The sequence below is a fragment of the Hypanus sabinus genome, chromosome 6 (genome assembly GCF_030144855.1).
Source record: "Hypanus sabinus isolate sHypSab1 chromosome 6, sHypSab1.hap1, whole genome shotgun sequence".
In the NCBI taxonomy this organism is placed as follows: domain Eukaryota; kingdom Metazoa; phylum Chordata; class Chondrichthyes; order Myliobatiformes; family Dasyatidae; genus Hypanus; species Hypanus sabinus.
The window spans coordinates 153,930,624-153,944,010 of NC_082711.1; the positions used below are offsets into that span (position 1 = coordinate 153,930,624).

Sequence of the window (13,387 nt, forward strand, 5' to 3'; positions counted from 1 at the left end):
ATCCAGGAATGCCAATTACCTGTCCTTTTCTCTGTTTCCTTCACAAAGTTTTAGGGAAATGATCCTCATAATAAGCAAGGAATTGATAATACGCTTGCTAATATAATTGGGTTCCAAAATCCTGGGATGCTGAATATCGCTGCTACTCATTTACTTCAATGAAAATAATCTGGCTTCAGAATTTACAGAGTCCAGGATCACAATATGATAAGAAATAGGAGCAGGAGTAGGCCATCTAGCCCATCGAGCCTGCTCCACCATTCAATAAGATCATGGTTGATCTGGCCATGGACTCATCTCCATCTACCTACCTTTTCCCCATAACCCTTAATTTCCTTACTATGCAAAACTCTATCCAACCTTGTCTTAAATATATTTACAGAGGTAACCTCCACTGCTTCATTGGGGAGAGAATTCCACAGATTCACCACTCTCTGGGAAAAGCAGTTCCTCCTCATCTCCATCCTAAATCTACTCCCCCAAATCTTGAGACTATATCCCCTAGTTCTTGTTTCACCTACCAGTGGAAACAACTTTCCTGCCTCTATCTTATCTATTTCTTTCATTGTTTTATATGTTTCCATAACATCTCCCCTCATTGTTCTGAATTCCAGCAAGTACAGTCCCAGGCAATTCAATCTCTCCTCATAGTCTAAACCCCTCATCTCTGGAATCAACTTGGTGAGCCTCCTTTGCATTACCTCCAAAGCCAGCATATCCTTCCTCAAGTAAGAAGACCAGAACTGCACAAGTACCTGTACAGCTGAAACATAACCTCCCTGCTCTTAAATCCAATCCCTCTAGCAATGGCCAACATTCCATTTCCTTTCCCGATAGCCTGCTGAACCTGCAAAACAACCTTTTGTGATGCATGCACAAGCACTCTTAAGTCCCTCTGCACAGCAGCGTGATGCAATTTAAATAATAATCTGCTCTTCCCACTCATTTAACCTATCTCTCTCTCTCTCTCTGCAGACTCTCTGTATCTTCTGCACAATTTGCTTTTCCACTCAATTTAGTATCATCAGAAACTTAGATACACTACACTTGGTCCCCTCTTCTAGATCGTTGATGTATATCGTGAACAGTTGCGGGCCCAGCACCGACCCCTGCGGCACACCACTCACCACTGATTGCCAACCAGAGTAACACCCATGTATCCCATCTCTCTGCTTTCTATTGCTTAACCAATCCTCTATCCATGCAATAAATCACCCCTAACCTCTATGCCATCTTTATCTTATGGTTAAGTCTTTTATGCAGCACCTTATCGAACACCTTCTGGAAATCCCAGTAAATTATGTCCATCTTTTCCCCTCTATCCACTGTGCTTGTAATATCTTCAAAGAGCTCCAGTAAGTTTGTCAAACAGGACCTGCCTTTGCAAGACTCATGCTGCTTCTGCCTGATGGGTCCATTTCTTTCCAGATGACTCACTATTTCTTCTTTAATGATCGCTTCAAGCATTTTCTCAACTACAGATGTTAAACTAACCGGCCTATAGTTACCCGATACACCTGCTTCTGCTATTCCTATTCCTGCTAAACCACTAGAAAATAAAAAGTAACCAACTGTAAAAGTAAAATCCTTTTTTCCATTAAGATTGTTTAAATATTACCAAGAATATTCATACAAATCCCAAAAATATTCAATCAAGTCAAAAAAGATCAAGCTATACTAACTATGAGCAATATAAACACCCAATTTTCTTTCTGCTCTTTATATCTATATTTTGATAACATAATCAAATGGCTAGTTTCAAAAAGCATCTGATGCTAACATCCGATTAAATGATTTTCCTGTGAACTCACAATATTAGTGAACTGACCAATGAGAATGAACGATCTGTTATTTACTTACACCTTGACACAAAGTCAATGTATATCAGAGAATTTGACAACAAACATTTTTCTTTGTAAATGTACTCACTCTTGTCAGGCTCATGGTACAATCCAAATTTCATAATTCGTATATATGAGTTTATTTAATAATTTTGAGTGTTTGTCCCAGATTAATGGCACAGATCCTTTTACATCCATCTAATCAAACAGAAGGGACCTTGATTTTATGTCTCATTTGAGAGATTTCAGCTCTAGTAATGCAATACTCCTTCAGCAACGCAGTGAAATGTCAGCCTAAATTATGTGCTCAAGTCCTGATATTGGGATGGAGTTTACTGTTTACTAACTAACAGGTGCAAGTGCTATTCACTGAGACAAGCAGCGCAGGCAATTTTCCAACTCAGCAAAGACCTTTTCTACTGGAAAGTGCTGCTGAAAATCATGCTTGTTCAAATATCAGAAAATTCTTCGTCCTGTTCAACAGACCTTAGCAAGATGAATGCTCACATAAATTTTAAACAACAGTTAATTACTTGTTTCAATTTCATGGGTATACTCTGAATTAGTTAAATTACACATCAGGATACAATGCACTGAGGTTGGACAACAACTTAAAATTTGAGTACAAATCAGAAAATTACGTAATTCTACATTCAGAAGATGGTCAACTGTACATATGGGATGTCTGAATTACAATTTGTCTCATTTTATCATATCTCATCTCCAAATCTTCATCACTGAAAAGACAGTGATACAGAATAACAGCTTTTCCACTTCTCATATAACTTACCCATCACTTTTCTAACCACGAAGTAATCATTTCAACAAATTTCATGTCTAATTTCTTACCCAATATGTTTTTCCTACCTCACTGATTAAACAATTATTGCTCCTATCTAATTGATGTTGAAAATTATGTTTACATGGAGTGTCATAAAGTCATACAGCATAGAATTTGTGTCTATCAACTCATGAAATCTGCATAAACTATCAAGCACACATTTACACTAATCTCATTTTATTCTTCCCACATTCCCCAACATTATATTTACTCAGCTACATGGTAGAGAAAATTTATAATGGTCAATTAACTTTACAAACCATATATCTATCAGATGTGGGAAGAAACCAGAGCAGGAGAATGGCAAATCGATTTGGCAAAACATGTTAACTACAAAAACATCACTGGATATCAGGATCAAATCTGATCACTTGAACTTTAAGACAGCAGCTCTACCAGCTGTGCCCCTGTGAGGCATCAAATGAAAATGCTAAATAATTAATTTCACATCCATTTTTAGGAATTTAATATTTAAATTTCAAAATGAGTATTCCTCACACTGAATTTGGTAGTCCACTTCAACATAGCTCTTTAAAAAAAATCTTATTTCTTTTTAAGTTAGACATCATTAGTCCCGCATGATTGTGGCAATTATTCAAGATATATCCTATACAAGGCATATAGTATCTTAGAAATAAACATAGATATTGATCCACAATTTTGCATGTTTTCCAAATATAGACTTTATAATGCTGGTGTGGTCAGTGCCCTACAATTCTTTGTGTAAGAACTACCTTGGTTGGTCCTATCAAAGTGCAAAACCTCGCAATGTCTGCACTAAATTCCATCTTCCATTTTTCAGCTCATTTTTCCAGCTGATGCAGGTCCCTCTGCAAACTATGATCACCTTCCTCACTGTCCACTACATCCCCCCCCCCCCCCAATTTGGTGTCATTGCAAATTTGCTGATCCAGTTAATCACATTCTCCCCACAAAGCCGACATCTAATCCAATTTACTACCTCATCCTGAATGCCTAGCGACTGAAGCTTCTTGACCAGCCTCCCATACGGGACTTTGTCAAAGGCCTTACTAAAATCCATGTAGATAACATCCACGACCTTGCCTTCATCCACTTTCCTGGTAACTTCCTTGAAAAACTCTTTGAGATTGGTTAGACATGACTTACCACACCCAAAGCCATGCTGACTATCCTTAATCAGTCCATGTCTATCCAAATACGCAGGTATCCAGTCCTTTAGAATACCTTCCAATAACTTTCCCACAACTGATGTCAGTCTCAATGACCTCTGGTTTCCTGGTTTCTGTTTAGAGCCTTTTTTAAACAGTGGAACAATATTGGCTATCCTCCAATCCTCTGATACCTCTCCTGTCGCTAAGGATGCTTTAAATATCTCTGCGAGGGTCCCAGCAATCTCTGTACTTGCCTCCTGTAGGGTCCGAGGAAACATCTTGTCAGGTCCTGGGGATTTATTCACCCTGATTTGCCTCAGAATAGGAAACATCTCCTCCTCTGTAATCTGTACAGGGTCCATGAAGTTGATGCTATTTTGCCTCACTTCTATTCACTCTTTATCAGTCTCCCAAGTAAATACAGATACAAATAATTTACTTAAGATCTCCCCCATCTGTTTTGGCTCCACACATGGATTACCATTTTGATCTTCCAGAGGACCAACTTTACTTTGTAACAAATGGCATTGTGGTCACTGAATGCACAGTGAACCCCTACACAAACTTCTGTCACCTGCCCCATCTCATTCCCTAATAACAGATTCAGTATCACACGCTCTTTCGGTGAGACGTCTACATACTGATGAACAAAATTTTCCTGAACACATTTGACAAACTCTGTCCCATCTAGCCTTTTTACAGTATGGGATTGCCAATCATTATGTGGAAGGTTAAAATCACCTGCTTTAACAACTTTATGATTCTCGCAGCAGTCTACAATCTCTTTACACATTTGTTTCTCTAAATCCCTAGGACTGCTGGGTGGTCTGCAATATAGTCCATTAACGTGGCCATACTTTTCTTATTTCTCAATTCCACCCATCACACCTCACTAGTTGAGTTATCCAGTCTGTCCTGACAGGGCACTGCTGTGACATTTTCCCTGACTAGTAATGCCACCTCTCCTCCTTTAATCCCTCCTGCTCTGTCACGTCTAAAACAATGGAACCCTGGAATACTGAGCTGCCAGACCTGCAGCCAAGTCTCACTAATGGCTACAATGTCATAATTCCAGGTGTGGATCCATACCCTGAGCTCATCCACCTTTCCTGTGATACTTCTTGCATTGAAATATATGCAGCTCAGGATACTAGTTGCATCATGCTTGACCTTATGATTCTGACTTTCTCTGAGGTCTGACTAACATCTGCTTCCACAATCTCTCCACCAGCTGCTCTTGCACTCTGATTCCCATCACACTGCAGCTCTAGTTTAAACCCCACCGTTCAAACTTCCTGCAAGGATATTAGTCCCTTCAGGAGCAAACCATCCCATCTGTACAGCTCCCACTTTCCCTGAAAGAGAGCCCAATGATCCAAATACTCTCACGCCCTCCCTCTTAAACCAACTTCTTAGCCACGCGTTAACTTCCTAGTTCTGGCCTCACTAGCATGTGGCATGGGTAGCAATCTTGAGATCACAACCCTGAAGGTACTGCCCTTTAATTTAACGCCTAACTCCCTGAACTCCTTCTGCAGAACCTTGTCATTTGTCCTACCTTATCATTGGTACCTACGTGCACCACAACCTCTAACTGTTCACCCTCCCACTTAAGCATGCTAAGGACTCGATCTGAGATGTCCCAGGCCCTGGCACTCGGGAGCAACATACCATTCGGAAGCACACACAAAATGCTGGTGGAACGCAGCAGGCCAGGCAGCATCCTGACGAAGGGTCTTGGCCCGAAACGTCAACAGCACTTCTCCCTATAGATGCTGCCTGGCCTGCTGCGTTCCACCAGCATTTTGTGTGTGTTGCTTGAATTTCCAGTACCTGCAGATTTCCTCATGTATACCCTTTGGGAATCTCATTCTTGCCCACAGAACCTCCTGTCCATTCCCCTAACTAATGAATCAAGCATGCCTCTTCTCCCCCATCCCTTCAGAGTCACTGAACTGTACTCAGTCCCAGAGACCCAACCACTGTGACTTTCCTCTGCTAGGTCAGTCCACCTAAGTGGTATCCAAAGTGATGTACCTGTTGTTGAGGAGGATGGTCACAGGGGTACTCTGCACTGGCTCGTAACTCCTTTCCCCTTCCTGACAGTCACCCAGTTTTCTGCGGCCACCACCTTCTCTATATGTCCTATGTATCATGCCTTCAGCCTCCTAAATGGCCCAGGGTTCATTCAGTTACAGCTCCAATTTGTTAACACGGTTTGTTAGAAGCTGCAGCTGGATGCACGTCTTGCAGTTGTAGTCATCAGGGACACTGGATGTCTCCCTCCCTTCCCACATCCAGCAAGAGAAACAATTAACTATCCTTTCTGGTGTCTCTAATGTCCTAGCTGAGCAGGTAGAAAGAAAAAAATTAACCCAGAGCTTTTCTTTTCTTTGCTTTCTCTAGATCACCACTCTGACTCTGTCCGCTCAGACAACGGCTGCTGCAATGATGCTGCTGTGCTTGGCTTCCTTTAATCTGCTCTCGCTAATCAATCCCAAACACGGACCGGTCGCTGGTCGAAGCTCAATTTATCCTGCCGCGATCTGCTGCTGCCTTTTTCTGCTCAGACAGTGGACCTGAGTGAAATCCGCCTTCCTCTAATTTTCTATGTCTTATGGAAATAATCTGAGAAAGTGGTTGAGGTGTTAAGTGGGCAAGCATTTTGGAAGTTGTGATCATCACTCTGGGTTTAAGGTAATCATGGAGAGGGATGAGGATGAACTGGAAACCAAGGTTTGGAATTGGGTGAAGACTGATGTGACCATTCTTAAACAGGATCTGGAAAACATAGGCATTTGCAACTAAATCTATAGCCAGCAAATGTGAGTCTTTTAAAAGTGAAATTGTGAGCATTCCCAAAATGGTGAAAGGCAGCATCAGCCAGTCCTGGAGATCCTGGATGTCAGGGGACAGGGAAAGATCAGAAGAAAAGGAACCGAAAAAGGGGGGGGGGGTGGTCCTTCAGGAGTATAAAGAATGTAGGAGGAAGAGGTTGAGAAAAAACGAGGGCTTCCTCTGGGGCAAAGGAAATGTGGCATGTCCCCTTTGACCCTAACCAATCTTTATCAATGCATCATAGGAAATATGGTTCCTATCATGGTGGCAACTACTCTGACCAAGATCACAGAAACTGCAGGGGCATCAGTAAAGCAGCCAGCATAATCAAAGAGTCCACCCCCTAGACATTCTCTCTTCTACCAATTACCAGTGGGCAGAAGGTACAAAACCCTGAAAGCATCTACCACCAAGCTTAAGGACAGCTTCAATCCTGCTGTTTTAAATAATCCACAAGAAAATGGGCTCTTAACCTCACAGCATACCTTGCTATAGTTTTGCACCTTACTGTCTGACTGCACTGTACTTTTTCTGTAGCTGTAACAATATATTTCTGCATTGTTATTCTTGTTCTCTTGTACTATGTCAATGCACCGATGTGATGAAATAATCTGTACAGCTTTTCATTATATCTCAGTACATGAGGCAATAATATACCAATTAATCAAAAAAAAGGCAGTGAAATATCACTGGCATAAACAATCCCAGGGTTTTTTGTAAGTATATTAAGAGCAATGGAGTAGCCTTGAAAGAAAGGGGTTCCTCTGTAGTAATCCACGTGCAATGTCTGAAGCAAACTTCTACATTCACTAAGAAGAAATATACTGTAGCTGGAGATATAAGGAAAGGCGATGTTGATATTCTGGAGCATATCATTAAAATTGAGGAGGTGTTAGATGTCTTAGCATGTATAAAGGTGAATAAATCTCCAAGACCTTATGACATGTTTCTTGGGCTGTTATGGGAAACAGTGGAGATACCTGGGGCCTGACATTCTTAATTCCTCAATGGACACTGGTGAGCAGGAAATATAGATCCTTTATTCAAGCAGCATAGCAGGAATAAGCCAGGTAATTATAGGCTGGTGACTCTTGTGCCAGTGGGAGGGAGGTTACTGCAAAAAAATTCTGAGGGGCAGGATCAATTCACATTTAAATTGACCAGTAATAGTCAGCATATCATTGTTGGTGGAGATCCTGTCTGACTAATTTGACTGAGTTTTTCCAAAGATGTCACAAATGATACAGATGGTGGAAGTGGTGGTTGACATTGATTGCGTAGACAAGGTATTTGATAAAGTCCTACATTTAAGACTGAACCAAAAGATATGATGGGATCCTATATATATTTTAATAACTAAAACTAGTTAGCTCCATGGAATCCAAGACAAATTGGTTCCAAAATTGATTTGGTAATAGGAAACAGACAGAAGTTTGTATTTGCAACCAATGGCATACTACAGGGATCACTACTTCAACCTATGCTGTACATTAACAACTTAGATGTTAATGTAGGAAGTAGCATAAGCCATTAATTTGCTGTCGGCCCAAAAGGTGGTGGTCTTGCAGATACAGAGGAAGTTAGCTTCACTCTACAGAAAGATATTAGTCAGGTGGTAAGTTGAACAACTGCAGACAGAACATAATATTGGTAAGAGTATTCATTTTAGGAGTTCAAATGGGGTAGCACAAAACAGAATGAATATTTTTTCATTTTATTTATTGAGGTACAATGTGGAATAGGCCCTTCCAGCCCTTTGAGACACGCTGTCCAACAATCAAGAGATTTAATCATCGCCTAATCGCGGGACAAATTACAATGACCAACTAACCTACCAACCAGTAAGTCTTTGGACTGTGAGAGGAAACCGGAAAACCCGGAGGAAACCTACACTGTCGTGGGGGGGGGGGGGGGGGCATACAAACTCCTTACAAGCGGAGGCAGAGATTGAACCCAGGTCATCAGTAAAGTATTGCTCGAAATACTACACTACCATGCCACTCTATATGATAGGGCACAACTGAGGAAAAGCAGGATCTTGGTGTACAAATTGAAAGATGTCTGAAGAGTGCAGCATTGGTGGAAAGGATGGAAAAGAAAATATATGTGGGATGCTGGCCTTTGTGAGCCAAGATACGTGATACAAGACTGCAGGGAAGTTATGGTACAGCTTTGCCGAACAATGGTACAACCACATGAAATGCTGCATGCAGTTTTAGTCTCCACACAAAGGAAAGGCTGTGATAGCACTGGAAACAGTGCAGAGGAGATTCATCAGGATGTTGCCTGGGATGGAGTGTCTCAGTCATGAAGAAAGGCTGGATTGCTATTCTATTTTTCTTGGATCAAAGAAGACTGACAGAAGTGTACAAAATTATGACCAGCACAGATAGAGTAGACAGTAGTAAGCTCTTCTGAAACAAGAGAGCGTAGATTCAAGGTAAGGAATAGGAGGTTTAGAGGAGATCGAACAACTTATTTTACAGCCTGGGGGTGGTTGGGATGTTTCTTAGAAATATTGACAAAGTGCATAGATGAGACACAAATCTCACAGAAAGCAACACATCAAGTGCTAGTAAATGGGATTAGTAAAATAGTAATTGAGGGTCTGTATGGATAAGGCAGGACAAATGGATTGGTTCTGCGTTGAATGACTCTGTCACTCTAGTACAATGAACACAGGTAGAAGAAGCTTGGTGGAACAGATCACCCAGAAACTTCAGATATTTCTAATAGGAAGTGTTGATGTAGATCCTGACCAGGATGCCTGCAATGTTCACTCCAAGTCTATGGACAAGTACCTCTCCAATAACATTGGCTTCTAAGATGATCTAGATAAGGGCTGGACACTCCATGGTGGAAGCCAACCCACCAGGTAAGGTTATATTAAAAAAGACTGGTGTCATGAGGTGTAATTGTTGCCTCAGTAATTTGAAGTAGAAACTGTGAAACACCAGAGCATTTTCCTGTAATGTCAGAAAGCAGTGTACAGATTGATCATTATCTTGGTTTTAAGAATAGCAGGAATGCAACATGTGAGAGTTTGCTTTAGACCAAAAGACCATAAGATATAGGAGTAGAATTCGGCCATCTGGCCCATCAAGTGTGCTCGGCCATTTCATCATGGCTGATCCAATTTTCCACTCAGCCCCAAACTACTGCCTTTAGCTGTACAACCCCCTCTTCCTTCTTGTCCAGCCCATGTGAGATACTACCACTACATATATTTTGATAAATAAAGCTCAAAATTCTGAGCGATGACATTTGCTGTATAAAATAGTCATTTAGAGGAATAATATTTATTTTAATCTGCCATGATTTTCCTCCCAAGTGTCACTTTTTATGATGAAATCTGAAATGCAGCCAAGGGTCAGACTTCCACTTTAAGTAAAGAAAGCTGATAGAAGTTCAGTGTAGCTCTGGTAGATTTTCAGAAGCATTAATTCTGCTCAAAGCTGCAGCTTCATTATCACTTTGTGACAAATTTAGATATGATGATTTAAATGCAAATTCGCTGAGAAGCTCCAAGAGGATTTCAATTACAGTCCTGAGATCACTAAATATATGTAAAATCCAGCAATTCATAGAAATTGTTTCACAACTTCACCGGCTTTAATGAAATCCTGTGTACTAGAATGTCACATTATAAAATAGCTTTTATTTATAAAATGACTCACAAAAATAAGAAGTAATGTACAAACAAACTGAAATGTGTGCATGCATATGTGATGCGAAGTACCACTAAATGGGAAATCTGAACATGAATATTATTAACTGTTGAATTAACTTGGGCCTCAAACGTCTAAGTACTATCTTATTCGCCATAAGGTCCATTGAACTCAAGCAATCAGACAATTAATTGAGATTTACAAAGCAACCTACTAACAGAACGGCTACAATACCGTAAAACAAAGATGTAAAGATAAGGCATTTAAAAGTCAAATCACATCTTAACAGTTCAAGAATTTGGATTCAGTTTTAAAAAAAATTAGAGTGTTTTTAAGCGATTAATCAATATCATTTAAATGTTTCTATTGCAGTATGTCACAAGAAACTTACACTTATCTGTACCTCTGGAGGAAACAATTACAAACTTTGCTTCCTCCTTAGGAATGAAGATAGACTGGAAAAAGGTCCTTAAGTAAAACTTGGCTGTGATGTGGGAGAAGAGGCTTCCTGCAGGCCCATTCCTCGGATAGAGGTTGCAGTGTCCTGTGCTTCTTGGCTCCTCTGTAGACTCCAGCCTGGACCCTGTTATGGCTCCCTACAACCCTGACCCGGTCATCTACCCTGTGTGGCGCTGGAGAGATTTCTCCCAGAGGTCTATGGGATTACCAGAATCCCATAGACCCTCGCAAAGGCCTTTGATATTTGGACTTCCTGTGCACCCTAGATCGTTCTTGATTCAGCCATAGTAGACAATGTACTCCACATGTCCCAGCAGCCAGCAAAGCCTTCATCATACACTGAGAGATGGGTTTCTCAAGGATCTCATTGTTGCTAATCCACGAATCCGGTCAAACAACCTTCTGTGACTCCAGGAACTTTTCTGAAGCACTTAAACTGACAGCCACTCAATCTACCAGCTGTCACAGTCATTAAATTAAGGGGTCAAGGGCACTTTCCTGATACACAGACATCTTTGCAGTGACGATGAACAACTTGTTGTCCCAAATGAGTCAGGATAAGTGGATTAATGAATCAGGATAAGTTGATTCAGAATAAGGAGCTGTGCCAGTTTTCATATCAAGTTGCCTAATGCATTGCTGAAAGTTGAAATAGGTCAGTAACAAGTCTCCCAACGGAGATTGCAGATGGGACATCAGTGCCCTCTGGGGTGACAGAAAATATCTTCTTGATTGCTGCGTAAAGGTTTGTGCATGGATCAGTCAAAACGTCCTTCGTGATCTTCAATTTATTAGGTGGTTTATAAACAAACAGAATCATCTCTCATTAGCTGAGGAAGGTAATGTTGAAGTGCATCTCAGCTTCTTCCTGAAGCCCCTACTAGCACAGGGATATGACTGGAGTCAAATTCATTTACTCCAGACTTACTCGCAAAAAAAAAACACTTCAAATGCCTCCATTACTTTCACCGGGTATGCCTTATTGCATCAGCAAGACAAACCTGCCAGAGGTGATGACACAGCGATGAACAGATGGTCTGGAGAAAGCCTGTCACTTCCTCAATATTGACTCCAGACTCCATGAAGTCTGATGGCATTAGGTCAAACCCAGACAAGGAAACCTCCACGGACTACTTTTCTCCTTCACCTGATGAATCAATGTTGCTTCATGTTGCATACTGATAAAGGACTGAAAATAGCACTCTACTAGACCATACTGAAATGAATTGGTGTGGAATTCTGGTTAGCATATTGCAGGAGGGAAGTGACTAAGCTTGAGAGAGATAGCAGTAAAGAGTCACAAGACTGTACTGGGGGGGCTAGAGGTATCAGGATTGGTAGGTCCATCTTTCCCAGAACAAAAGAGGCAGAAAGTGACATGATAGAGGTAAATAAAACTATGAGAGGCATAGATCAGATAATAGTGTTATTTCCCATGCTAGGAATGTCTAAAATGAGAGGACATAGGCTTAAGATGAGAGGGAGAGTGTTTAAAGGAGATCTCAGAGGTAAATTATCCAGAGAAACAGTAGTAGGAATCTAGAATGAGCTGTCAGGGGAGGTGGCAGAGGTAGGAACAGTAGCAACATTTAAGAGGCAATTGGTTGGGTCCTTCAATGATCACAGCATACAGGGATACATAATGGATGCAGCAAGTGGAATTTGGCATGATAGTCCACAGAGACCCATTGAACCAAAGGGCCTGCTTTTGTGTTTTACAACTGTAGTCTGGGTGGAGGATTTCAATGTTTAGAGGACCAACTGACCATCTGACCAAGATCTTTGGGTCTTGAGGACACAGCTGTCAGACTGAGTCGGTGGAATGAAGTAAGCAGACCACACAAGAAGTATACCTACTTGACTTCACCCTCATCAATCAACCAGTGCACCTACCAATTGTGCTTTGGAAAGCAATTTGCTATCCTTGTGGACACAAAGTCTTACCTTCACACTGTGTAACACCTTCATCATGCTGTGAGGCTCTACAAAATGCTAAAGAACTTTTAATAATAATAACAACTTTATTTACACCCAACAGTCTGTGGGATTTAGAGGAACAATTTTGTAGAGAGGTCACAGACTGGTGCAATTAAGGTGATTTTAATTTTCCACATATTGACTAATACTCCTGTACTGTAAAAGGACTAGATGGGATAGAGTTTGTCAAATGTGTTCAGAAAAGTTTCCTTAATCAGTACATAGAAGTCCCACTGAGACAGTGCGCGATACTTGATCTACCATTAGGGATTAAGACAGAGTAGGTGTTAGAAGTATGTGTCAGGGAATGCTTTGCATCTAGTGATCATAGAACATAGAACATAAAACACAGAACAGTACAGCATATTTCAGGCCCTTCGGCCCACAATGTTTTGCCGACCCTCAAACCCTCAAATCATAATGCTATTACTTTCAAAGTAAACTTGGAAATATATGAGTGTGGTCCATGGGTTGAGATTATAAATTGGAGAAACACCAAGTGTGGATAGAATCTGGCAAGTGTGGATTGGGACAAATCTCTGGCAAAGGTGTACCTGATAAGTGGGAGGCCTTCAAAAGGGAATATTTGAGAGTATAAAACTGTCAGAACAAAGAGTAAAGATAACAGGT

At 40.9% G+C, this 13,387-nt stretch overlaps 1 protein-coding gene across 5 annotated transcripts in view; it reads right to left on the minus strand.

Moving 5' to 3' along the window:
• LOC132395973 (rab effector Noc2-like) overlaps positions 1–13,387 on the minus strand; it is a 234,463-nt gene that overhangs the window by 69,050 nt on the left and 152,026 nt on the right. The gene's annotated exons all lie outside the window — the stretch shown is intronic.